The sequence below is a fragment of the Cyanistes caeruleus genome, chromosome 1, assembly GCF_971803275.1.
Source record: "Cyanistes caeruleus chromosome 1, bCyaCae1.hap1.1, whole genome shotgun sequence".
In the NCBI taxonomy this organism is placed as follows: Eukaryota; Metazoa; Chordata; class Aves; order Passeriformes; family Paridae; genus Cyanistes; species Cyanistes caeruleus.
The window spans coordinates 72541940-72567784 of record NC_141701.1 but is presented as its reverse complement, the minus strand read 5'-3'; the positions used below and the strand labels follow the sequence as shown (position 1 = coordinate 72567784).

The window sequence follows — 25845 nt, the reverse complement described above, 5'->3', positions numbered from 1 at the left end:
AACCAGAGAGCGAAGTTCTTGTTACAATTCAATATATCTTTTTCTATAGTGAATATTCTAATTCCCAGTAACCAATCACTATGAGACACACCCACTAAATAATTTACATATAGCCTATAGGAACTACTATATTACCATGCAGTGTTACAGTTCAGACTCTAAAAGCTTTACAAATTCTTCTCTTGCTGCTTGACCTTTGGATTCTCTATCTGCAGAAGGACATTACTTCATCAACAGGGATTCTCCTTTAGCTGGGAAGGCTATTGTTCTTTGGATATTTAACTAGCACTCAGTATCCCTTGACTCAAAGCTAGCTCTCATTTCTACTTTGATTCTATGCTTCATATTTTCATAATCTTTTGCTAAACAATCATATTCATAAGGTTTCCTTGTTTCATCCTCCCCAACACATAAGAGTGATGGATTCTGGATCTGCTGTTGTCACTCAGGAACAAGATACTGGAATTACAACTGCTACTTTTGTGAAAACATCAGCTCAGCTCTCAGTGGTGGTCAAAATTAAGTACTGAATGTTAGGAATTAGTAGCAAAGGATAGAGAGCAACCAGGATAACCTCCTATTGCTTCTGTCTGAGGTTTGGTACTATGCAAATCCATAGCATGCCTAAGCCTAAAAGGCTGTTTACTGTGGGAGTGGGGGGGGTGGGCACTCTCCGAGCTGACAACCAGAGGGGAATGACACAACACTCTACTGTAGAGCTGAGCTCAGAGACTGTGTTCTCCCAGCTGTCAGGAGACCCTATAGAGTATGATTTGAATAGAGCTGATTCTTGTTTAATGTTGTTCTCTCTTACTACTATCTACTGAAGAACTTGCATTTTGTTGTATGCTTGTTCATAATTTGTTTAGACATCAGGTTAAAAAGTGGTTCCAGAGCAACAGAGCAACTGGCTAAATTCCTGGTCCAGCATTGGTGGGATGCTGGTGGAGTCAGCCTTGTTCATGCTTTTCAGTGTTAAGATAGCAATAACAAGCATTTGGATGGATAAGTATTTTTCTGTTTCAATGCAGTCAGTGGTGCAAGCTTCTTGTTTTTTTCCAAGATGAAGCTTTTATAATCAGGTCACCTTGAATTGAACTAACATAAACTAGTGTGGTATTTATTAATTTTCAGAAGTGCTGTACAGCTTTCTTTTAAGTGGGTGGAACTGAAATTCTCCCACGACAAGCTCCATTGAAAATCCAGTATTTCTTGTTATATGCTCTTACTAATCTTTTTAGAAAGTGCTATAGTGATATATACAAAGCACGACATTTCCCCCTCTCTCTATTCTAAAATAATCTAAAGGACTTCGCTGAAAGACAGGGAATGTGTTTGAAATGACATATGACATGTTAATTTGGCCTCTACTCCTCTGCCTTGGCATTGGAATAGCAATTAATTAGCAAGTTAAAACATTTCCTATTAGCTCCTGATGACCCAAACTAGTTTGTGCCCCCAAGCCATCAGTCTTTCTTCATTTACCCTCCCTTCCATGAGGCCATTGCTACTGGTTTTGTAACAAGCAGAGTCTGGTATCATCAGACCCAGCTGTACACATGCTGAGTGACTGCTGTGACATAGCAAATTACATTTCCACAGGCTTTAGTAAAATGAATTTTCATTTATAATGTTACCAGAAAAAAACCCTCAAAACAATCAGCAAGATTTCTTCTTTAGCACTTCCAGTTACACGGAAGTGAGTTATAAGAAAAAGAAGAAAGAAAATATCAAGGAAAGATGCATGTTCCTTAGGTAATTGTTACAGTAAGAGTTGTTAGAATATTATTAAGTTAGTAGCTGATAGCCTAGAATGTATTTTTCCCCTTTTTCAAGTTGCGGCTTTCCCCCCCGCCCCTTTTTCTCCCAGCTTCTTACCGAGAGGCAAGTTACCAAGGTTACCTAAGTTTTTTTCATCAGATCCTTTTGTTTATGTCCTTGCCACCGTGGCGGGGGTCGGGCCGACCCGACCCTCCCCTTCGGTCCGGCAGCGGGAGGTGGCAAAAGGCAGTGAGAAACACGATGGAGTGGAGAAAAAAACCCTGCTGGCATTTCCAGCTGCTTAGAGTTTCTTTAGCCCGGGAAAGCACGGGGGTAATAGCTGTGGGAGCCCGCTCTCCAGTGCGGGAACTCGTGGATTTGTTCACCCAACCTCAGACTGCCTCTGACTTTCCTTGCACTTTCCGGTTCCTGTGTCCCAGCTATGGAAGCCGAGAGGGTATTTTGCCCTCCCTTTCCTTCCCTCCTGCGTTGCCAGGATACCATGCCCCCTCCATCTGCCTCCTCTGTGAGTTTACTCCTGCACCTCTGTAGGCATTTGAAGAAGTCTGTGTCTGCTATTTCTTAGCGTGTTTAACCTTGATTTGTAGAAAGTTTGTAAATGTGCTAGCTGAGAAAAATAATTGGTTCTCTCTGATGCTCCCACCCTCCAAAGAAACTCTGTTAAAAGAAATCCCCAGACCCCAAACCCTTTGTCTTGCTCTCTGGATTTCCCTCCACAGAAATAAACTGTGGAATAGAATTCAGTAGAGGGGTCTACCCCTTATTTCTTTACTTGTTTGAGAGACCTGAATTCCAGAAGTGGATCAGTGAGCCCCAGATCCTACTTCTGCTGGCTCGGAGCCAGAGTGAGAAGAAAACCCATCACTGAACTGGCTGGGCCACTCTGGGGGTTCGAGTCAGGTAATTAATTTCTGAGAAACCAAGTAAACCCTTAAGGATATTTTAATAAGATATGGTTAGACACTCCATTCCTAGGTCTTAGCAGTGGTAAGGGATTCTCAGATCTCTGTATCTGGTTGTAATAGCTGAAGATCTTTGGCGCTTTTTCCCATCAGATTTGTAGAATTTGTCTGTAGCAGCCTCCACAGAAAATCACAATGTGTAGCTTTCTATCGAATAGAAGGACTGTCATTGATTTTTTTTTTCTTTCTTTTTTCTTTTTTTTTTTCTTTTTTCTATAACGTTGAGAGGAATGACGGGTTTGTCTTTACAAACAAGCTGTGGGTCTGCTGATAAGATGCAGCTATCAGTGAGAGACAACAGAAACAGTGGGAGGGATTCCACTAAAAGATCAAAGAGGCGCTAAAAGACCACCATGAATTCCACAAAAGTTAAGAATTAAGAAGGGATTATGCATTGGGGGCGGAGGGGGGGGGGGGGCAGGGGGGGCGGGGCGGGTATCTCAGGTGTCAGGCGTTCTGGGAAGCCTGTACCTCTCAAGTACCTCAGCCTATGGGGAAAGAGAGAAGGGACAAGCAGCCGGGAATTAGGATAAAAAGGAGGCTGCGCCCTCCAAAAATTTGAGAGACCCCAGGGGAATGCCCCATGGCCTCTCCCTTTATTCGAATAAAGAAGGACTCCTCTGTCTCCTTTTTGGACATAAACCTCTGGTGTTTGTGGATTAATTTTCCTGACAACATTAATGCTGTTGGTAGATCCAAATGAAACCTGAGTCCTGTTGTGCTAACCACTGAGCAAATACACAGTTATAAACTCGTGTGTGGTTGTGATGGATTAAAGAAGAACAACACCTAAGGAATTTTAGGCTGCTGGAGGCTGATGGGAGTTTTTCTCCTGAGCAATAACTGGCCATTGCAGAGAACTGACAATAGTTTTCACCACTGAAAAGTGAGATCAATGTGTGAACACCACCTGAAGACCTAAGCCCGGGAATTTCTTTGTCTCTTTGGTTTCCGGCTTTGAAAGGTAACAGAACTCTAGCTGGGCCCCAGTCCCCTGCCCAGGCCATGCGGCCCGGACTGGGGGTTGGCGGGGGGGTGCTGAGCCTGCCGCGGCTCCTGGCCCAGAGATGGAGACTGCAGGGCTTCTCCCGGGCCCTGGCTGGGCCAGGCTGATCCCTGGCTCTGCTGCATTTTTTCTGCCGCTGATGAATTTCACCACAGACTGCTGAGTAAAGAGAGAGAAAGCCATTAACCTGCAGCAGGGTGAGAAAGTGACCACACTCCCCAGAGCAGCTATGAAAAAAATCTTCCATCGCAGACAGCTACAGCTGCTGCTCTGGCAGAGATCACAGAACCATTGTTAAGAATAATATGTTACAGTTGCTGTTTGTAAACTCCTTACTTACCTTGTACCCCTGTCCCAGGATATTGTTAAAAATAATATGTTACAGTTGCTGTTTGTAAACTCCTTACTTACCTTGTACCCCTGTCCCAGGTTTACTTACCTTGTACCCCTGTCGCAAATTGCTGTACCCCATATTTCTTGTTCCTTGTTCAGCCAGGCCCTGCCCCCTCTCCCAAGTTGCTGTACCCTGTGTTTCTTGTTCTGTGTTCAGCCAGGCACTGCCCCCACTGCTCCTAGACTCCCACATGGCAACATTGTATCCCTGCCCCGAGTTGCCGTACCGTCCTGAGGAGGAAGATGACATAAGGACTTTTATGCAAACAAAAGAGACCAGAGACTTATGGGATGCACCCAGACTGGAAAAGACCCCAAAACAATGAGCCACGCAAAAGGGAAGGAATAGAACCAGCACCATCGAACAAGGAAGACCCAGAGGAGTCCCCTGACTTCTTTCCAGAGGCCGACATAACCTCGAGGAGACTCGACTGGGATGACAGCCTAGACTACGAGCCCTAAAGAAGGAGTCTTCCCGGGGACTCCCGTGAGGAAGGAAGGCCCAGCTCTGCCCTAGTGACAGAGCTGCACGGATCCTTCTCTTCTGCGGTGTCCAGTGGGAGCAGTGGCCGTGTGCGCGACCCCTCGGGCCCCCACCCCAGAGCTGTCCTGCTTAATAAAGGCCTTTTAAAAAAGAGCTGGTCTCCTGGCCTGTTTATCACACCATCTACAAAGCCTGGGCAAGATTTTAACCCTTTCATTACCCAGATGAGACTTGCAGATTAATCTTTTTTTTCTAGAGAGAGAGGAAGAAAGAGAGTGATCAACAAGCAAAGAGACAAGATAAACTATCAAAAACAGTGAAGAAAAGAATTAAGCTTCAGATGGGGGAGAGAAATAAAGAGATGCTTTAATAAGCTGAAATATTCTTTTGCTAAAACTATGGAGATGGATAATAGTGTTCTGAAAAAACTCCTTTAATTCATGACAGAGTATATTGGGGAGGAATGGGGTATTTCAAAGTGTGGATTTAAACAAGTGGTGAAGTAGTTGTAATCTTATGAGATGCTAGAACAGAAAAAGAGAAGTGATAGTTGTTGAAAATTTGTGGCCCTTAAGAGGCAAAGAGAGAACTTCTGTTTCCAGAGATGCTCACAGAGACAGATGAAGAGAACTTTTTCCTTAAAAATAACTCATCCTTAAAATGACACCCTTTGGCCTCATGACCCATAACACACCTCAGAGTGATATGAAATGGGAGGAAAGGACTGATGGCAGTTTTCCAGGCAGCTGGAATCAGAAAAAATAGAAAGCAATGAGAAAAATGGTTTTCTTGTGAAAAACTCTATAGATTGACAGAAGAGAACTTTTTCTCTACAAAGACTGATTAAAAGACTATGGCAAAGTTGGGACTATTTTTACCACCAGGGTTTTTTTTTGTCTCTATGTTGTCATGTAAACAAGGGAATGGTTGTGTGGTGGAGAAAAAGGGTTTCTGGAAATTTTATTATAGTTTCTTATTCTTGTAGTTTTGTTAATAAACTTTCTTTATTCCTTTTATGTTTTAAGCCTGTTTTACTCTTCTTCTAATCCATATCTCACAGCAAGAAATGAGTAAGTTTTCTAGTAATTTTTTAGCTAATGCTTTAAAACCACAACAGTGGTTTCCTCAGGTATGGTATTGTTGATACAACAATACCATATGGTATTGTGATGACAACACGTTATCAGCAGAAACTGGTATTGTTGTGCTCTTAAATAGATAAAAAACCCCACTACTCTTGACGTTGAACATCAACATAGTTAGGCAACATAATCCTATGTTAACTATCTGTATTTTTGGATAAGTGATCTGAATTTGAGAACTGAAAGGACAGCGATAATTTAAAATGAAAAGACTCAGTTTTGGTTTTCTCTCATGATCTCAACTAACAAATCCAAGGAGTATTTTGGCAAACTCTAAGTTCTTTCCTGCTGATTTTTCAGTTGTATTTGCTATATAGAAGATGCATTTGAATTTTGTTTTGTGCAATTCTTCATAGGAAGTTCCAAGCAGAATGTAATTGATTCAGATTTAATGGATACTTTTCATGCTGTGTCACTTTTAAGTCTTGTGGTGTACTTCAAGATGACACTAAATACAGCAGGAACTTTGAGATTTATATATTTGTACTATGTGAAAAATAAGGTTCACATTTTTTTATATAAAATTTAAAAAGTATAATAGAAAGCAAATTAAGAGATAGAAATAAAGAAAAATGTACAAATACAGCTGGGTGCCTCTGCATTCAGCCAAGAGAGCACACCTTACTAAAAAAGAATTGTCCCTTAAAAACAGAACCCTATTACATATTCATAAATTTTCATACATGATTCAAACATTCCTCTTCAGTTTTAGATGTTCCTTTGTTTAGCTTCCACTCAGCCCCTCCCCAATAGATCAATCTTCTTGGCTCCATTGAGTCTCACATTCCCTGATAGCAGAGGTTCAATAAATTACTCCCTTGGAGCCCTGGTCACCACTGTCTTCGTTTGGATAAAATAATCTAAGAATGCAGGGAGGTTTCTGACTATCTTTTCAGTCTCTGGGTTATATAAACAAGAGTAGTGTTTGTTTTAATACCATGCTACAGCCTAATATATATATATGGATGCTAACTATGAAGCAGGGAGCACAGTGCATGTGGAATAGCAGGCCGCATAACTTTCTCAGTCTCGCCTGAGAAAGTGGCCTGGGAAATCATAAGGAGGAATTAAAACAATCCTCAGAGATAGAAGAGAGCCTTGCAGGTGCTGTTTGTCAGTTTCTTGTTTTCTTGCAAGAGAAGGTTGAGGGGTGGTGTACCCCACTGACCAATGATGGTGATGTGTTAGTTCACTAACCAATAAGGGTTTTACTTTTCTGTACTTTCACGTATGGGTCTATAAAAGAAGATCTGAGGTAATAAACCTTAAGAGAGAGGGAAAGAGAAAGAACTCTCCTGTTCAACTCAGGAGAGAGTCTGTGTCGTTCTTCTCACCGTTCCAAATAGAGTGACATGTATATGTATTATACCACTATTTCTAAGTTTTATCAGTAACAAAAATAAAAGAAACTATATTAATACAGCAAAGTTTTCTAAAATTTTAATATTTGCGAAAAGCCAATAATATAATATGCACTTATAACATACTATCTATTAGTTTTCCTCTAATTGCAAATCCCACTGGTGTGCAAGAAAATTGCAGGCACTTCATTTCCTTAAAAGGCTCTTGGTTGTATCAACCCAGAAATGCTACAACCCATTCCTGCTCCCACTCAAGTAAAAGAAAAAAAAAAATCCCAAGTATTTGCTGTTGAACAAAACTACAAAATGCTTACAGATGTCCTTACTGCATCTAGTGAAGAACAATGCTGTTTAATCAGCCAAATGGGAGACTTTGCCTGACAATCTGCTGTAAGGAATATCTAGGGCATTCCTGATGGCACCTCCATGACTGTTGAGCCTGGGAACATCAATGATTAAATGTTGAGTAGAAGTGTTTGGAAATTAATTTCCTCAAACATTATGAAATAAAATTATAAAACAGCAGTATTCTGTCCATTAACTTTTCTTTTGATCACAGCAGCAAAATGAAAGCATTTATGATCTTACAGAACTTTTCCAGTTTATATAAATTTTCCCTCAAATAATAGAACATCTCTTCAGTTCCCTCTCTAAAACAAAAGAAGTAACAATGTGAATAATCTAGAAGACTTTAGACAAAATCTGAACAATCTGAACAAGTAAAAAGGCAATAAAATTGATTATACCATATGTCTAGGGGAGCTGGTCTGTGCTTATTTTCTCCAAAGATGCCAGAAGACATGGTGGAAGCAGCAAGATCATGAGGGATGGAGGAACATAGTTCACACCTCTTCCAGGGTATGGAAAGCAGGAGGAGCTGAGTGTTGTCACCACTCAGACATAGGAGACAGCCTAGGGAAAATGGTATTCACATATCTTTCCACAGAGCTTCTTGCTTCCATGTAGAGCTGCTGTGATATTGCATATGCTTTTGTCTCATGTAAAACTCTCCCAGAAGCTGATGCTAATGAATATGTATCAGATTGATTTTGATTTTTTGTGGGGTTTTTTTTGGTGTTTTTTTGGTTTGGTGTTTTGTGGGTTTTTTGTGGTTTTTCTGTTACATAATTTGTCATGCTGTAACCAGAAACTGCCAATTGTCTACCATGTTGACATGGCTTGTCATTGTCCCATGCATACATGCTTTGGAATGAACATGTCTCTTCCTTTTTGCTAGTTAGCCACTTCTACTCAAAATAAACAGCTTTGGGGAGACTTTCTCTCAGAAAAGTCCTTAACTTTTGAATTAGTTTTTATCCTCTGGTCCAAGTTGCTGTATCTTTGGGACATAATACATAGCCTATTTTTGTGAAAAGTCAAGGATGTTGGCACACATGGAGGCTTTGGGTTGCAGTTGGATGAATATTATTCTTCTCTCGGGATAATTTAAGTCCTTTTTTTCCATTTTTCAACTGAGTCCTATTATCAATGCCTTCATTTTGACAGTACAAGGAAATAATTATTACAATAAAGAAGACAGCATTATCCATGTAGCTTCCTGTGTATTTCTTCCTTTACTCACTCTTGTCTTTTTAATTAAAATCTCTATCCCCCACTGAGAAATCCAATTGAAATCTGACATTTTTATGCAAACTACTTCATTAACAGTTTTGTCATGCTACAACTATTTTTAAAATTTTAGCCTCTGAATTCTTTATAAATATATGGATGATGGAAAAACAAAAATAAGCAGCCTTATTTTATTTATGTAGCAGCATCAGTGCACACACCAATCCCCCTTCAATCCACCACTCAGCCTCTCTTCTGGATTGAGAATGTCCACTAGAGGCAAGAGGCACTTCAAGGTCTGTAGACATGAGCCCTTGGTCTCCTTTTATTATCTTTTGGTATTATTTAAAGCATGACAGTGGACTTACAAGGCTAACATGGGATTCGGTCTCCTTCCTGTCAACTTGTGTCTTTAATGAATCCCCAAGTCTGAATAAGTAGTAAACCACTTAGTAATTGAATTTGAGCTTCGCCTAACTGTAAAAAATAGTGTTTTTCTTCTCTTCAATAGCAAGTCTGCACATCCCTCCTCCTGCTTAAGTGTTCTGCAATGAGACTTATTTATGAAACTTCAGGTCTCAAAAGTCAGATTCTGGCTTCCTAGAGCAGACTCAGGCTAGGTGTTCCCTTCTGAAGCAAAACCTCTTACAAGTTTTCAGTGTTTCCAACCAAATAATTATTATGCAATATTTTTAACGAAGTGGTTTTTATTATGCGAAATATAAAGAAAAAATAATGTTTTGAACATAATACTTCTGATTTAAATCATTTCAGTTACTATAGTGTTTTCAGGCTGTGGAAAGGAATAAGAGGGCTACATATTTAAAAACTGAACTTACACTATACAGAGTACCAATTATTGGTGAGGGCAATAAGTCAAGCAATCAGATGTTAGATAGTAATAGTGAGTGATTTGACCCTAGCTAGACACTGGGTGTGCACCAAAGACACTCTGTCACTCCCCTCCTCAGGTGGGCAGGGGAGAAAAAGTATAATGAAGAGCTCATAAGTTGAGATAAGGACAAGGAGAGATCACTCACTCATTGCTGTCACAGGCAAAACACAGGTGACACAATTCTGAAAAATTAACTGAACTCATTACTTATTGTTGCCAAGCAAAATAGGGTAATGAGAAGTAAAATAAACCCTAAAAACACCTTCCACCCACCACTTCCTTCTTCCTGGGCTTAACTTTATTCCTGGTTTTATACCTCAGCCCCAGCAGTGCAGGAAGATGGGGAAAATGGGTGACATACAGTGTTGTTTATCCTGCCACTTGCTCCTCAGGGAAAGGAGTACTTCCCTTGCTCCAATGTGGGAAGATAGTTCTCCATGGACTTGTCAAGCATGAGTCCTTCCCACAGTCTGCAGTTCTTCACAAACTACTCCAGTGTGAGTCCCTTCCATGTAAAGCAGCCCTGCAGGAACACACTGCTCCAGTGCAACCCCTGTGGGGTCACAAGCCCTGTCAAAAAACCTGTTTCAGTGTGGGCCTCTTTCTCCATGGGCCCACATGAGCCTACTTCAGGTCCTGCCATGAGCCTACTTCAGCATGAGCTTCCCATGGGGTCACAGTCTCCTTTGGACATTCCCCTGCTCTGGGATGGGGTCTTCCAGGGTCTGCAGGTGGATTTGTGCTCCCCCTTTGAACCTCTATGGGCTGCAGGTGGATCTCTACTCCCCTGTGAACCAAGGGAATCTCAGCTCCAGCACCTGGAGCCTCTCCTCCCTCTCTCACCCACCTTGGTGTCTGCAGGGCTGTTGTTCTCACATATTCACACTCCTCTCTTCTCTAGCCATAACTACTTTGGTGCAATAAGATTTTGTCTTTCTTAAATATTATATCCCAGAGGTGCTACCACCATCACTGCTGAGCTCAGCCCTGGCCAGCAGCATGTCTATCTTAGAGCCAGCTGCTATTGGCTCTGTTGGACACCAGGGAAGCTTCTACTAGCTTCCTGGATAAACCATACCTGTAGCCCCTCCACTACCAGAATCTTTCCATGAAAACCCAATACAACTGAAATTAGTATCACCAAGTGATCCTATTTCCATTTTCCTGCAATGCTACTACTTCCAATTTTTGTTCATTATGGAATATAACCTTGCTTATACCCTGAACTGACAATGATGTTTAGGGACAAGCAGACAGACAGACAGAGAGGAGCAAGTAATGCATTGCTAATATATACCGTGACTTAATTTGAATGGGTGTCTTGGGGCTAATATCCAAAAAAAAAAAAACGAACAAGTTAGTCTATATAAGAAAGTTGTGTAAGGCAGCAGAATATAATACCATAGAAAGCAGAGGAGACAAAGCAAACATTTTTATTATGTATTTGTTCAAAAATCTGTGAATCTTGATTCAAATTTAATAGCCCTTATGTCTCACGCTTGTAACTTTACATCATTTCAGTCTAAATTCTGACCTATGTAAGAGACCAGAGTTATTAGTATTTTCTATTATTTCTACTCCTCAAACATTATGACTAGATTTCTCCAAAGCATTCTTCATTCCCACTTCTATCTTCCTCTTCATTTTGCAAGTAACAGTTTCATGCTGAAAGATAGAAAAACAGACACATAAAAATTGTTTTGACTGACAGTATTCACTGTAAAATATTCTTTTTTCCCATGGAGGAGATATGAAGGTGAATCAGGAAATGGATGGCATTTTCAGATCACATGAATCAGTACCCAAGAATTCATCATTTTCACCAAACTTCTAACTACTTTTAGGGACTTTAAGTTAGATGGCCCTTATTTAGAACTAATATAATAACTTCATTAACTGCCTTATCTGTCAGAAACTTTAATGGAAAGAAAGCAGCAATTACTAAAAATCAGGTCACAAATATATAAATGTAAGTGCACATTTATTTATATAGCCATTTTGATTATAAAAAGTCTTAATAATAGAAATACCATGAGAAATATTACTTTAGTATCTGATCATAAATGGTAAATATAAACTCATTAGAAGAGTGTATAGATCTCAAAAGTCATGTTTTAGACTCTCACCTAGCTTTTCCTAATTGATAGATATTATGGAGACCAGTCAGCTTAACCTTTAAATACAGAACATAATGTGAGATAGTAACGTAATGGAAGACAATGAAGTTTGTAACTATTGACATTTACTTCCCTATTATTTGAATGAAGAATTACAATGGCATCTTTTGCTAAGACAATTAAAATGATACTCAGTCTGACCTTGCCTGTGCTAGGGCCTGTATGCCCTCTGCTACTGGGCATACACAGCTACAGCCTTTCCTGACCTGCTTTTTATCAGTGTAGTTCCCTAACAGACCCATCTGAGGATGAGGATGGCAAACTTAGATCCTCTAGGTCACCTGCTTTCCTGGGAAGAAGATGTCATTACTATTTTTACACAAAACAGCATCACAAGTCCCTGGTATTTAAATATGGCAGATTCGTGATGATCCAGCCTTACAAGATGATGTTGCTTAATGCAGGTGAGAATACTAAGGGCTTGCTTAATCAAACACAGCAGGGCAAATAATTTCCTGAATCTCAGTGGGAAAGAAGAAAGAAACAGTAATGTAGATCTGATGATTATGTATTTCAATGTGAGGTAAGTCAGGTAAATTCAACGCACCAGACTGCACAAACTCTCTGTTCTTAAACATTGATTCAGAAAAGGGGAAAGGGTGCTTGTTTGTATGCACTGTTCTCCTGCCTGGTCTGCTCTGGAAAGACTATGGTCACCAGTAGGATTTCTCCTCAGTAATAAATTTTGTGGTTAGAAAACACAAAAGTAGGCAATTAACTGTGAGAGTTCTGAGTTTTCCTCTGCGTGCTTCTCATGAATTAAACAAAAATTACTAATGTTTTCAATGGTCTGGGAAAAAACCAACATGCAGTGGTAATAAAGACTTTGAACTCTATGACCATGAAGCAAGCAAAGTCCTATGATGGAAGCATAATTCAGGGTTCAGTTTTACTGAAGCTAACACCTTCTTCCTTTTCTATTTTTTTTGTTTTTTCTTTTTAGCCCAACTTAAACTTTTAATTCACTGTATCTGACTTTGTTTTTCTAAATGGTGAAAGACATGCTTATTATCTAAAGGGCTTTTGGTGGGTAATGTGAAGACAGGCCTTCCATTACACTCTGACTTTCCCACCTAAACAGATGGAAATCCACCCCCTTCCTTCCTTTCTAACATTCCTTATATCCTGCACCACAGGAACAAGCTGAAATCTGGCTTCCCACCAAATTGGCCAAAAGCCTGAAGGTGCTGTGCAGCTTTTTGTCTTCCAACTTCAGTACCTTTACTGTTTCCACCCCTTAATATTCTGGGCTCTATTTTGTTGGAAGGAGAGATCAAATATAACTAACAGTGAGAAATATAATGACAGGAAAATATGAGGCAGAGGAGGAGGACAACCTCCATCCTGGAAGAAAAGCTGGATGCGATGGTCTTCTGGGAGGCTTCTTTTTTTCCCCTTCCTTAAATCAAATAGCAGAGTTTCTGCTGCTGCTTTCTCCCTTACCCTTAGCATAATATTCCTAAATTATATTTGAATATCCTTATTTATTTTGGATATAGTAACACTCTGAGGCTTAGCCTAGGATTGAGACACCACTGTGCAACTTGTGAAGAAACAAAAAAACATCAGTGCCTACTTGCAAGGGTACATCTGGGGATTGCATCACTTAAAATTGCTGAGCTCACTCACTCAGCCTATCTAGTTTAAATCTGTAACTCAGACATTGTGGACCTGATTTTCTGAGTCCGAGAGAGTTTCCAGCCTGTCAGTGGCTGATCTGTTCGCAAGGGAAAGTCTCTTGAGAATATTTCTCTCTCAAAGACTATTTATGTGAATAACTTACAGTTCTCTAAACAATATTGTACAGATGAGCGTGTTTTCCCTTGTTCAACCAATGGGACAAGAGAGGTGTTGTTCCCTTTACCAATCATGTTAAACCTGTATTGTAAGAGGCTATAAAGGAGCTGAAAAGTACTGAAATCCTTCTGATGATCCTCTCTCTGCCTGTTGAATTGAATCCATGCTCCTTATTTTGTGCCCAACAGCGACAAGACAGAGCACAGAGTTAGATGTAACATTAAAAATGTTACATTTTGTACCTTTATATCAAACATGGTTAATCTCACAAGCCATGACAGACATCTTTGCCCTTGAGCTTTTAAAAGAAAATTAAATTAAATTAAATTAAGCATTGACATCATAACTTGTCTTCCATGAAACTAAGTACATAACTATAAAGCACATGACTTAAATGCTCTGTGGGTGATATAGAGCCAATATGGTTCCAGTGGAATTTTTCTTAGAATGTACGTAATTAACACAGTATGATATAAAGATATAAATGAGGTGAGTTTGGAGGTTTTGTTTATTTTTTACTTATATGCCTATTGTTTCATAGACAAACTGCAGAGGAATTTTTAGAGGGTAAACTGTAAATAATTCAAGGGGCTAGAATTTTGATAGTTTTTTTTTACTGGCAGTTGGTTTGGGATACATGGTGCTTACTTTTCATAGATAGAGATGTAATATATTTTTTACAAGGCAGTTGGAAAAACGAATATGTCTCTTTAAAAAGAAAGTCTAAATGTATTGTAATAGGTGGAGGTACATAAAAAGTGCAGGACTTGTTGATCTGAAGAGATATGTCTTAATAACACTCCAAAGAAGTTAACAGTGTAGATAAGTGAATCTGCACTTACTGTGATGGCAACTTTTAGATGTAAAATTAATTCTTATATTTTCTGTACAAGTATTTCCTGGATCAGAAGAAAAATCACATGAGAAAGTGACCCCAGGCATTACAGTAACTACAGTAGTGTCTTCTCAAACTCTATTGTTATAAATAAGGAAACATCCTTGACTGTCAGGGTTACATGACTTTATGAAAAGGAAAAAAAAAACATTCGGCCTTTAGTATTTGATTATTTTTTTTTAGATACCAGCAAGCAATCAGAAAGAATGTTCAAATTTCCAGGACTTCATTTTAATGATAATTTCAAACTTTTGTTGATGTTTCTACTTGAAAAGTTTATTTTACATACTAGCCAAAGTAAAATTCTCCCTTGAGCTGGAAGTTCAAGGCAATTTGGATTTGCGACATTTGACTTGCTGATAAATTTTGATGCTAGTTGTTTTAATTAGCTAATTTTTATAGGATTACTCTAGCATGGATGAATTCCATGTTTTGTTTGTTTTAATAAGCTCTTAGTCTTAACTGCTTTTAGTCTTCTAAATGTAGGTCTTGTTGTGAACAACAAAAGTCAGTTTCTCCTGCACTTGGTAGTAGAAATGCCAAAATGGTGTCATAAAAGAAAAAAAAAAACCAAACAGCTCTGATGAAATTAATTACAATGCACACATGAACAAAAATAACCTCCTGGTTTAATACATGTGAGTTGATAAAACACAAAGGCATGCACCGAAAACCCGATGAGCGCGAAAATGCGAACACACGTACCTGGGGTATGCCTGCGCGCCCCACCTGCATCCCTGCGGTGCCACGTCTCACTGTCCAACGCACGCCTTATATTGGACTCTCCCAGGGCCTGGAAATGAATTTTCGGGGCTGACACGTCGATCGTGCCATGGGAGGCGGGAGAGGATTGAGGGGGGAGGGGGCGGAGAAGGAGTCGCCGGAGGCTCTTACGTGGCGGTCGAAATGTCAGCACCGCGCTCCCCTGCGCAGTGGGTGCGGAGCTCCTGTTGCCTAGGCAGTTCCTCACCGGACCCGGGAGGCCCGGGGCCGGAACGCTGGGGATGGCGGCATGGCGTGAGAGGGGTGCAGTAGGCGGGCAGGCAGCTTAGGGGCTCCCGGGACGCTCCCGTGCCTCTCCCCTCCTGGGGTAGTCGCTGGCCGCCAGCTCTCCTTCGCCTCCTCTATCTGCTGCTTCCCAGTTTTGGTACATTCTCCCGGCCCCGGAGCCCCGGGCAACAGCAGGGAGCCTTTACGGACCGCTGACCGTGTCCCACCGTCTCCCCTCCCTCTTGCTGTCGCTTGCTACAGCTTGCCAGGATTTGTTGTGCTTAGTTGTACTGGCTCTGAGGGGCCCCTGCTCAGATTTGATGGTTAAGGAGCAGTCTCAAGTCATGTTTTTGTTAGCTGCGGTGATTAAGGAATAAAAGGAAATAAATAATTAAAAAAATCCAACCCCCAAGGACAAATATCTCAACCAGTTGCAACTTCTCAACTAGCCCGGAGGGGGGAGCGCGGGGGAGGGCAGGGAGTAATCCGAGATCGCCCCAGCCCCGGGCAGCGCCAGCCGCGGCACGAGCCGAACTGCACACCTCATTGCCGGGGCCGGGCGGCCGTGGCTGCTCCGCCCCCGCGGTGGGGAGCTGGGTCCGGTCGCTGGGCGAGGCGCTCAGCTGCCGCGCCGCAAACTTGGGTGGGAGCGAGCGGAGCACGGGCGGCTCAGCGAGGCTGCGGCCATGGCGGCGTAGGGCGGGCATCAAACGCGGCGGCGGATCCCACGTCCGCCTGCGCGCAGCGAGCAGCCCACGGCGACTCCAGGTAACCCCTGCCGGCCTCTCTCCCCTCCTTGCCGGACTCGGGCTGTGGGCGGGCGGTAGAGCTTTCGGAGCTCCGCGGGAATTGTGCGTTTCCGGCCGCCCTGTCCGTGACCGCCTCGCTGGGCTTCGCGGGGCTGCGCCCCAGTGTCCGCCGGGCGTGACCGGGGACCTCGGAGGCTGGGCGGGCTGGGGTCCGGGCGGGAGCAGCCCAGGCTGCCGGCAGGGGGAGCCAGCAGCGAGGCGGAGCGCCGCTGCCGCAGGGCTCCGGTGCCGAGGAGCGCTGCCAGCGCTCGGAGCCCGTCTCGGGCATTGCCCGGTCCTACCCCCGAAAGTCCACCGAGCCTTTCAGAACGGGTGGTCAGTCTCCCCGAAGACGGTGCTCTTTGCTCGGTATCAAAAAACCCAGACAGACAGGGGGCTGCAACCCGGACAGCGGGTGTTCCGTGCAGCGGGACCCCCGCGCCGCTCTTGCCCTCGGGGCACCCTCGGGTGCTCTTGCACCTGCGGGAGCGCGTTCTCGCCCAGAAGAGTGTTGCTGTCTCTGAGCCCCGGCTGCGGAGAGGCAGCTGCTGGCTCCGGAACGTTTCGGAGGGTTTTGTAACACTTCAGGAAGCGAAGTTTGCTCAGGCTTATCTTCTGGTTAGAGTAGAAGAGGCATGAAAGGCACTGGCAGTTGTCGGAGGCACATAGGTTTTCCGTGGCATGTTCGCGTAGTACGATTTGAAACCCCCATGTGCTTTTATTCTCGCTGTTTGATTTAACTGGACTGTCTTCGGTCTGTGGCGTGACTGTATTTCGGCACTTTCTGCATTGGGGAGTTAGTTTGCCGTTCTGCCAACGATGCAGATGTAAACACCTCAGTCACTTGTATACATCTATCGATCTGTGAGAATTACTTAGCAGATAAATGATAACTATTAGGATTTGTCGTATCATTTCAGATGCTGAGTGTGCATTGTAGATTGACACAACGATAATCTACCCAGGAGGGTAGCTATTAATCTATTACTGGAGGTAATCTATTCCTGGAGGGCAGCTGGAGTAGGGGGAGCTGTCAGTGCATCTGCTCCTTCAGCAAACCAGACTATTGGCAGGAGAGATCTGTGTATGCAGGCACATCCAGCCTTGTGAAGATGGTTAGAATATGAAAGATTACAGCTGTAAGAAACATCCTAAGACTAAAACATGTTGTTAAAGTTATAGTGATAGCATGTTCCAGGAGCCCTAAAGTAGTGCATCTGAAGGTTTTACTTTCTGAAGGCTGACTAACCACTCTTGGTTTAAATTTTCATGTCAAAGCCTGATGTGATGCTAGTCCAGCTAGAGTGATATAAATTAGATTTATTTTCACAGTGGAAATTACACTCAAATCTTACTTCTAGGATTTTGAACATCTCCTGGTTCTTATATAAGGCTGACTCAGTTCAGTTAAGTTTGACTTAGAATTGCTGAACTTACTATTGTCATATATATATAACACATAATCAGTCCAAAGTGTATTGCTTCCTTGAAAGGCTGAGGTATGGCCTCATGGTAATTTGCTTAGTGTAGTGAAAGATGTTGGTAGATTTCTGGATTTTGTGCTGATTTTCCACCTTTCTCTCCAGCAGGTACCAATAATGTAACTTTATTACATTTACTAATAAATTCATCTAATTTTCTTGTTTTAATGCTGAACAGCTGTAAGTAGTCGGGCTGAGAGCTAAGGTTTTGCTCTGGAGTGTGGCAGTTTACCTCTCTGTTTGAGAAGTTGTTTTGAACTAAATAGTGTGAACACTGGCTTCTGAGTTGTGCTGTTTATTCCTTGGGATGTTGTAACAGATTTGTTTTGGTTGACAAAGCTGAAGGCGTTCATATCTGAAGTGCCTCATTTCTTTTAATCTTTAACTAGTTTTCATAAAATACTTACAGGCAGTAGGAGTGCCTGTGCACTTTGTAATGATCCATAAACATGGTTGTAGCAGGTTAGTTGTACTTATTTCCTGCTGGGCAGAGATGCAGAAGGTGGTAACTGTATAACTGCTGTTTTCAGAATAAAGAGTTGTGAGGTTGTTTGTTTTTCACTCTTTTCCCCCAGCTACTTAGGGAAACCACGTGCATGGATTCTGACTTCTCTTGATACAGTCTTGTACAAATACAGGATTTTCAATGAATGAAGTTCATTACTTTTCAGGGAGTAGCTGTACACTACAATCTATGAACTGCAGAAATGCAACACAATTCTCCTGCAAATTTTAGCTTTTGTGAGTTGCATGCAGGAATTCAGCCAAGGGAGCAGTTGAACTCCTGGGATTAGCAGTAGCAGCAGAGACCCATTTCTGCCCTCTGGTCTGCAACAGCTTTATCAGCAGAGTTGTCAGGGTCTGATTTCTGTGCTGTGGGACACATAAGTGGATTGCTGATACTATCAGCTGATAGTAGGTGTGTACTACCAATACTGTCTTTTGAAACTGGGGAGGAGGGTGTGTGATCTGATACTCTGCTACTTCATGTGAAGCAGTATCTAGTAATTGCTTATTATATTGTGATGCTGGACTTCTGAATAGCAGTGAAATACGATTTAGCTTTAGATTTAACATCTGGTTTATAACATTTTGATATGCTCTTGATGTTTGGTAATGTATGTTCTGAAGTTACTATGGCTCCTGAGATGAACTGCTATTGCTATGGCCATGATTATAGGAAGCAGCACTGAAGAGGTTCTCCTTTTCTGTAACATCATTTTATGGAAATGTTTAATGCGTATTCTTGTCAATGCAGAGTCCTCCAAATTATTGTTATCATTGTGTTTCTCTTTATTACATCCTCTTATCCTCTCTGGTATGTGTACGCATTTTGACTTGGAATCAGTGTTAAATTACAGCCTATATGCTTGTTCTTTCCTAATGTGTTTTGCAAAATTGTAGGTGCTTCAAAAGAATGAGTTCTTGGGGTCTTTAGTTTTGTTATTTTGTTCTGTTTTTGTCAAACACTATAAGCATTTTTTCAAACTGACCCTTTTGAGATATGTTTGCCAACTATTGGCAGTAGGCTGAATTTAATGTCCTGGTTTCAGTATTGCAGCTCTGGCCCCTGAAAGGCTCTGCAGTTCTTGCAGACACCTGGGGAATGCCGTAGCCCAAACTGTGCACTTCAGGTATGATTTGCTGTTAAATCTGTTGTTGCTAAAATGGCAATTAATTATTTTTTTTAAAAAGAAAGCTGGAGTTTTATTTTAATTTTCTTTATAAATATAAATCATATCTTATGATTTATTTAAGAAATTTTGTACTTTGCCTCTAACTATAGCACATTTGCTTAACATCTGTCAGGAAGGTTGCAAAGGTAAACCAAGTTAATGATCCCCAAGCTGCAGTCTAACTAGTGTCCTCTTGATTTTTTCCTAGAATGTATATTCCAAAGTACAAAGCAAATCTGTTGTCATTTAGTGGATATATTCATGCATCTATTCTCAAATTTGTATTTTCCCTGGAGAACTTTAATGCAATCCAGTTGCCTGCTGTGTAGTCTCAACTCTTTATCTCTGTATATAAATTTATTAATAAATTTAGTCTTTCTTTGGGGAGATTGATTTTGGAAGAAATTTCCTAGTGTCTCTATATATTAGAAAGTCAGGCGACTCACAAAAAGCTGATGTTTGTCAGTGATAACAGCAGAAAACTGGGGTTGATACATAGTCTGCAGAGGCCTTTGCAGTGAAACTCTTGAATTTAACTGAACAATTGAAGCTTATCTTTTCAAATATTATCTTTTCCTTGCCAACAGTTTAAATGACTTGTTCAGAAAGTTTGAATGCTGTGTAGCATGTTAGCTGTTATAAATAAAATTAGAATTTTGACAACTAGGTCCCTTGAGTTAATAACAGTTTGATTAAAAATGAATACAATTTAGTAAATTGAATAGTAATTTGGTATAAAAGAATACTGTTTAGTAAAAGAATACAATTTAGCAAAAAAATACAATTTATATATATAATTTGCCAGTAATTAAGTATGATTAAAGCATAAGCAAAACCGACCAGGGTACGGAGCAGGTTCTCCACCCTGCCTCACATACAAAACAAAGCACTTCAAACTAAACTTATATACTGTATGTTTATACATATTCATTAATGTTTCCTGTAAGTTTCCTCCTATTTCCGATTTTTCTGATTTTATGTCACTGTTTTTCATGGTGCATACCTCACTTGTTGCTAGGGGGTCTTCAGTCTTCTTTTGGTGGTCTTTGGATGAAGGCTTACACTCATCCTTGCTGTCCTCTGGATCGCCTCACAGGTTTGCGTGTGCATACTAAGCATTGTGTTATGTAAGTCTACTGATTAGTCTTACATTTAATGAATTTTAAGCCCTATGCCTAAAGTCGTTCTAATTTTGTCTATCTCAAGGCCATTTTTGTCTTGGGACATCGCCTATCTTCCAAACTACATCCTGTACCTCAATTTTAACATGTAACATCTGTAAAGGGGTACATCTGCCTTGTAACACTGATTCTTTTGATAGCTTCTAATAATAACTTCGCAAATAGTTACAATTTAGTTAGCACGAATCAACTAATTACATTAGCTGTGCTATCATTTCCAGATTTATCTCCAATTACCTTATCTGTGTTATGAAATTTCTTGCATGATAGCCAGATAATACAACTTTTATTTCCTTTTCCATTTTTTCTTTTTAAAATCAGGATATATCCCTGAGCTTCAGTATACCTTAGAATTGTTAGATCTTAATTTCTGACAGAACTCATCAATCTTTTCATGGTTACCAACTTCAGTAATGGAGATCAGTTTCATTTAGGGTATGTTGATTAAATGTCTCTGAATCTTTGGCATGAAATATTCTGATTTTTTAATCTCTTGCTAGATGAACAGCAACATGCATCCATTTTGCAGTAATTTGTTTGGTTTAGGAGAAGCTCAGAGAAATCATAACTTTGAAAATACTGAAAAGCAGCCTTTTACTCTTTTCTCTCACTGCAATACTGGGATACATTCTTAGGCATTACTAAATACATGTAGGATTGATTTATGATGTGGATTGGGTGGGCTGAAGAAATGGGCTGTACTGTGAATTGTATTGATTTTCCCAGTTCTTTTCCCCACCTCTCTCCAAATTTCAAAATTGAGCTGCTGTCTTTGGTGCTGTTCTTCTCTGAATTGCTAATCTAGTTGGAAACCCAGAATACTATTGAAATGTGCTTTCTTGTTAGACTTAGGTTTAACTGGGAATCAGGAATGCTTAATATAAAGTTAACGGTAAGGCCTCTGTAGCTAGGGAGAGACCATTTTAATGATTTTGGGCCCTGCTCTTCTCACCCACAATAATCTTATTGCTGAATTAGTTGTTTCTGTTACTGCTGAACTCTGCAGACAAAGGCATAAGAAGAAGTATTTGTACTTCTTAAAGTTACTAAGCAGTTGTTCTTCATTCAGTGTGTTTTCTTCAGCATATGGTCTCTTCAGAAATTCTGTTGCCCTTCTCTTTTGCTGTTTGTACATGTTTTTCACCATCTGTGTCATTTCAGTGACCTGCTTTCACTGGAAACCCACTAACATTTGCATTGGCAAGCCCCCTTAGTTATGAAGGGGACCCTGGAAGGATGGCTGAAATGACCTTATTGTGGGTCATTTCTGTTGACCTTGTCTGATAGTGAAAACACCAGGTACTTGAGGAAAAACTCCCGGCTGTGGCAATTAATTATAGGAAGATAGGTCATGTATATTGCTTTGTGCCTCTCAGTGTCTGGCAGGGTTTTAGGGTTTCTTCACTAAGTCACAGTGAAAGCTAAAGACTGTGAAACAAAATTATCCACAGTCATTGTGCTGCTGCGTTACTTAACATGAATTCAGTTGCTGATGGTCTCTTCTCTTGATGGTCTTGCTTGCTTTATTATTCTGAACTTGCAATAGGGATTTATGGTTGTTATCTTAGTTTTTGTCATATAAACTCTGTGTGTGTGTAGTCCACATTTTAGCTGCTTCTCCTCCTCCAGTGCATGCTTTTCCTTGTTGCTTTTTAAACCTAAGCAATGAAACTGAAATAACTCAGAGACAGTATTCTTAAAAACGAGATTCACTTAATAAATTATAAAAATAATTTAATATAAACAAAAGACAATTAGGAGGCAAAAGAAATAAAGCAAAGGGTTAAAACGGCCGGGTGCCCTGGCAGGTTGCCAGGAACACACCTGGTATCTTGGGAACACCCTTTTTATACCATCCTTGCTGTGAGAGGTTAATGCATATTCAAGCATGTCCCCTCCCTGGTTCCACCTTCTTGGATCATGTTATTTTCTGCTGGTCAGCATAATTTTTGCTGGTCGTTATTATTCTAGCTGGTCAGCATTATTTTGGAGGTTTGGTTTCCTTTTTGCTGCAGATGGTCACTTGTTGATAACAGCCTGGGCCCCTCATCCTTCCCCTGAGGGCAGCTGGTCTTCATATCTTCCGCTGATAACAGTTTGGGTTCTACTGTTCTCCTGATAACAGCTTGGGCCCCAGTGTCCTTGCCCTCTGGGGTTTCCTTGCCTTGTACCTAGGAAATTCTTTTAAACTTAAGACTTGTTAGCATAGCTAAAAAGTATTTAATATATATATTCATCTGTGAAAGCCAATATCACAATACAAATTTATAACAGTATGTACACAAAATTGTTACTAGAGTCAGATTTTATGTTACCCAGTGCTGCAAAATGAGACTCCTAGCTTAGCCTAAAAGATGGGATTTCAGCTTTGGATAGTTTTCTGATAGCGCTCTTCAAGGTGTATTAGCCTGGGGTAGGCCAAGAGCCTGATGACTCCTATGATCCTCATCAGTAGCTGTGATGCTGAAGTTGCTAAAAATGATGTTGGTACTATTGTCTGTTGTCCTCATTTTCTGACCCTGTAAATCCATGTCCTGGCTCTCACTTGATAAAACACTTCAGAAAAAAAAAAAAAAAAAAGCAACCAGAAAACCCCCTTAATTCCTGTCCACTATTAACAACTTCTCTTTGTGACCTGAACACCATGGTATGAAGGCAGGCAGATATAGATGGAGAATGCTGTGCCATCAGAGTCAGAGAGTGCTGTTGTAGTTTGTTGTCCAGTTAGGAAATGCTGGAATTGTGTCAGTCCATTGCCTACTGGGTCCTTTTAGTTGTGCCAGTGTAGCAATTCATGTGGAATCAGTGTAAACAGTGTTAAGGAACTGATCATCTTAAAACTTTTGAAGTACCCATGGTCACTGATGCCAGGCTCCACAGGCACTGGTCTCAGTGTAACTACAGATGTGCAATGACTATTGCCAGGTGGGGAAGGAGGGGAGAAGACTGTGTGTGCAGAATAAAATTCTTATTGATCCCTCAAATAGCAGTGAAATGTGGAGGACTTTGCCTCAGTGTTTCAGAGTGTATCCAGACAGCTTTTTGTTATGTCAGATTTATAACAAGCAGCAAGCTCTCTTGTGGAGGCTGGAAATGGACTGAGGCACAGCTGTCTTCACCAGCAGTCTAAACTCGCCTTCTGAGGAGTGAGGTACCTGAGATGCAATTGTTGCACTGCCCTTGAGTGTGTCAGAAGTGGGGAAATTCAGGGTAACAATCTGTTAAGTACTGAGGTTAAGTCTTCCAGAGCTTGTCCGCCAGACCTTACTCTACTGAAAAATGATAATGGATTCTGATACATACTGTTGGAATTGATAGTAGAAAGCCACAAAACCCTTCTACATTTATGTGCCATGTAATAAAGAATTGGATGAATAAAAATTCGAAAGAAAAGGTTTAAATAAAGTATATGTAATTGTAAATGATGAAAATATGGAATGAGAAATCCTCCTCCAGGTCGAGGCAGGATTTCTCTTCCAAAGCAACAGATTGCAGCCAAGCACCCAGATAACAATCGCAAGCAGGCACATCAGCCCCGAAAGAATGGGCAGGACACGGGCCATCGAACAAACAAAAGAACGGGCCCGGACGAGATATCGCCGAGCCTGAGCACCTCCACCCTGACCACCTGTGCTGGAGAAATGGAGAAACTAGACAAAGGAAGAGGAGCCAGCCGAGATAGCCATCGGCTCCAGGATGGGTGCCACCACTCCACCCTAATGGCCCGGACCAAAATGATATCAAAAAGACATCCTGGACCTCTTTACATATGAGGAGCCTCTGCCCAACATCTATTGACTCTATTCTCCGGTGCCAGGAAATCTATTCTTCGAACAATTAAGAACCTCTTAGCAAAGGGTGCCTGCTTGGAATTTGGCCTCGGGACACAAACTTCCTATAAAAACCCAGGCCAAAGGACTCTCAGGTGTGGATTTGGGAGCACCTATACCTTGCGTATAGACCCTGTCCACCCAGCGCTGCGCTGCTTATTTTATTGTGGTTTTTTTCTCTTTGTTCGAATTTATTATTGTTTGATAATAAATTTTCTCTTTTATATAACCCGAAATTGCCTTTGCATTTATAACAGATTGGTGCCGTGACTCGGATCGGAGAAATTGCAGGAGAATCTCGCTACCCAGGACGGGTACCCCCGCTGATTTTAGCGGCCTGGTGAGTCGAGAATCTCCGCAGCTCATTCCGACATCCGAACCAAATTTAGGCTAAAGTAAAAACCACAATAAAAAGGAAAAAGGATCCAGAGAGCTCGGGAAGGCAAGGAGCCTTCGAGAAAACCGCGGCTTGGTAGCTCATAAAAAGTCATCTGTGCACGAAGACACCCTCGCAGGAAAATAGCTGTAAGTATTGTGAGGTTGAGCTGGTGATTGGGCGATTGTGTGAGACGTGATCTGATCACGAAGCGAGTGCGGACTTCAAGGTCGTGGTTCCATCCTCCCGCGAGGGAATTGGCCGGCCGAGAAGGAAGCGATTCGGGGTGAGAAAGTTCTCTCTTTACACGATTGTAAAAACCTGGGACGAAGGAGGTCCTGGGGGACCGATCACAGGAGGCTGAAAGGGGAAGAGGACGTCCTGTCGAGCTCGGGAATTAGTAAACCCTTTCAGTCAACGGACCTAGGCAAAGGTCCAAGAGAGAATCGAAGTGCTGAATACAAGAGACTCCAGTACAGCTAACTGCGAGGTGAGTATTGGCAAAGACTTTGATTCATCTGGTAAAGGCGGAACGAACACAACGCAAGAAAGGTAAGATATTTTTCAATATGGGACAAAGAAAAAGTAAGATGCAGAAAAAGAGTAATGAAAAGGGTCCCTCTGAGAGAGAGAAGGGATCACTAGACATCCCACCGGAAAATCCCTTGGGATGGATGTTAAAATATTGGGAAAATTGCCCTGAGAGAAAAAAAAGAAATCTAAGGCAAAAATGATCTGGTATTGTGCCGAAGTCTGGGGAGGGCAAGAACTGAGAAACCACCTCACTTAGCCTGTGGTGGGCACATTTGAAAGGTGGACATGTAACGAGTATATTTGCGAAGTATAGAGCAGAGAAAAAGTAAGCTACAAAGAAAGAGCACAGGGAAAAATCCCTCCAATCCGGAGGAGAGATCACCAGACATCCCGCTGGAAAGTCCCTTGAAGTAAATGTTAAAACACTGGGAAGATTGTCCCCTGAGGAAAGGGAAATCGAAAGAAAAATTAATACATTATTGTATAGAAGTTTGGGGAAGACAGGAGTTGAGAAGTCACCTTACTT

At 41.4% G+C, this 25845-nt stretch overlaps 1 protein-coding gene, 1 long non-coding RNA gene and 1 other non-coding gene across 13 annotated transcripts in view; 1 reads left to right on the top strand and 2 right to left on the bottom strand.

The window, feature by feature from the left end:
- Positions 1-11011: 11011 nt before the first annotated feature.
- Positions 11012-15908, bottom strand: LOC111925649 (uncharacterized). The gene is made up of 3 exons (XR_002862366.2): positions 15358-15908; positions 15169-15256; positions 11012-11259 (listed from the first exon to the last, which is right to left on the bottom strand). It is a non-coding gene; the product is annotated as an uncharacterized LOC111925649 (long non-coding RNA).
- LOC111925683 (small nucleolar RNA SNORD123) lies at positions 11350-11418 on the bottom strand. The gene has a single exon (XR_002862385.1). It is a non-coding gene; the product is annotated as a small nucleolar RNA SNORD123 (small nucleolar RNA).
- An 11-nt stretch (positions 15909-15919) lies between the features above and the next one.
- The window catches only part of LOC147655596 (semaphorin-5A-like), a 345256-nt gene continuing 335330 nt past the window's right edge, over positions 15920-25845 (top strand). For 2 of the 11 annotated variants that reach the window (XR_015274363.1, XM_086842896.1), the window contains exon 1: positions 15920-16221. The gene's annotated coding sequence lies outside the window, so the exon portion shown is untranslated. The remainder of the gene's footprint in view (positions 16222-25845) is intronic. The other 9 variants (XM_086842946.1, XM_086842825.1, XR_015274377.1 and 6 more) reach the window with 9 other exon arrangements.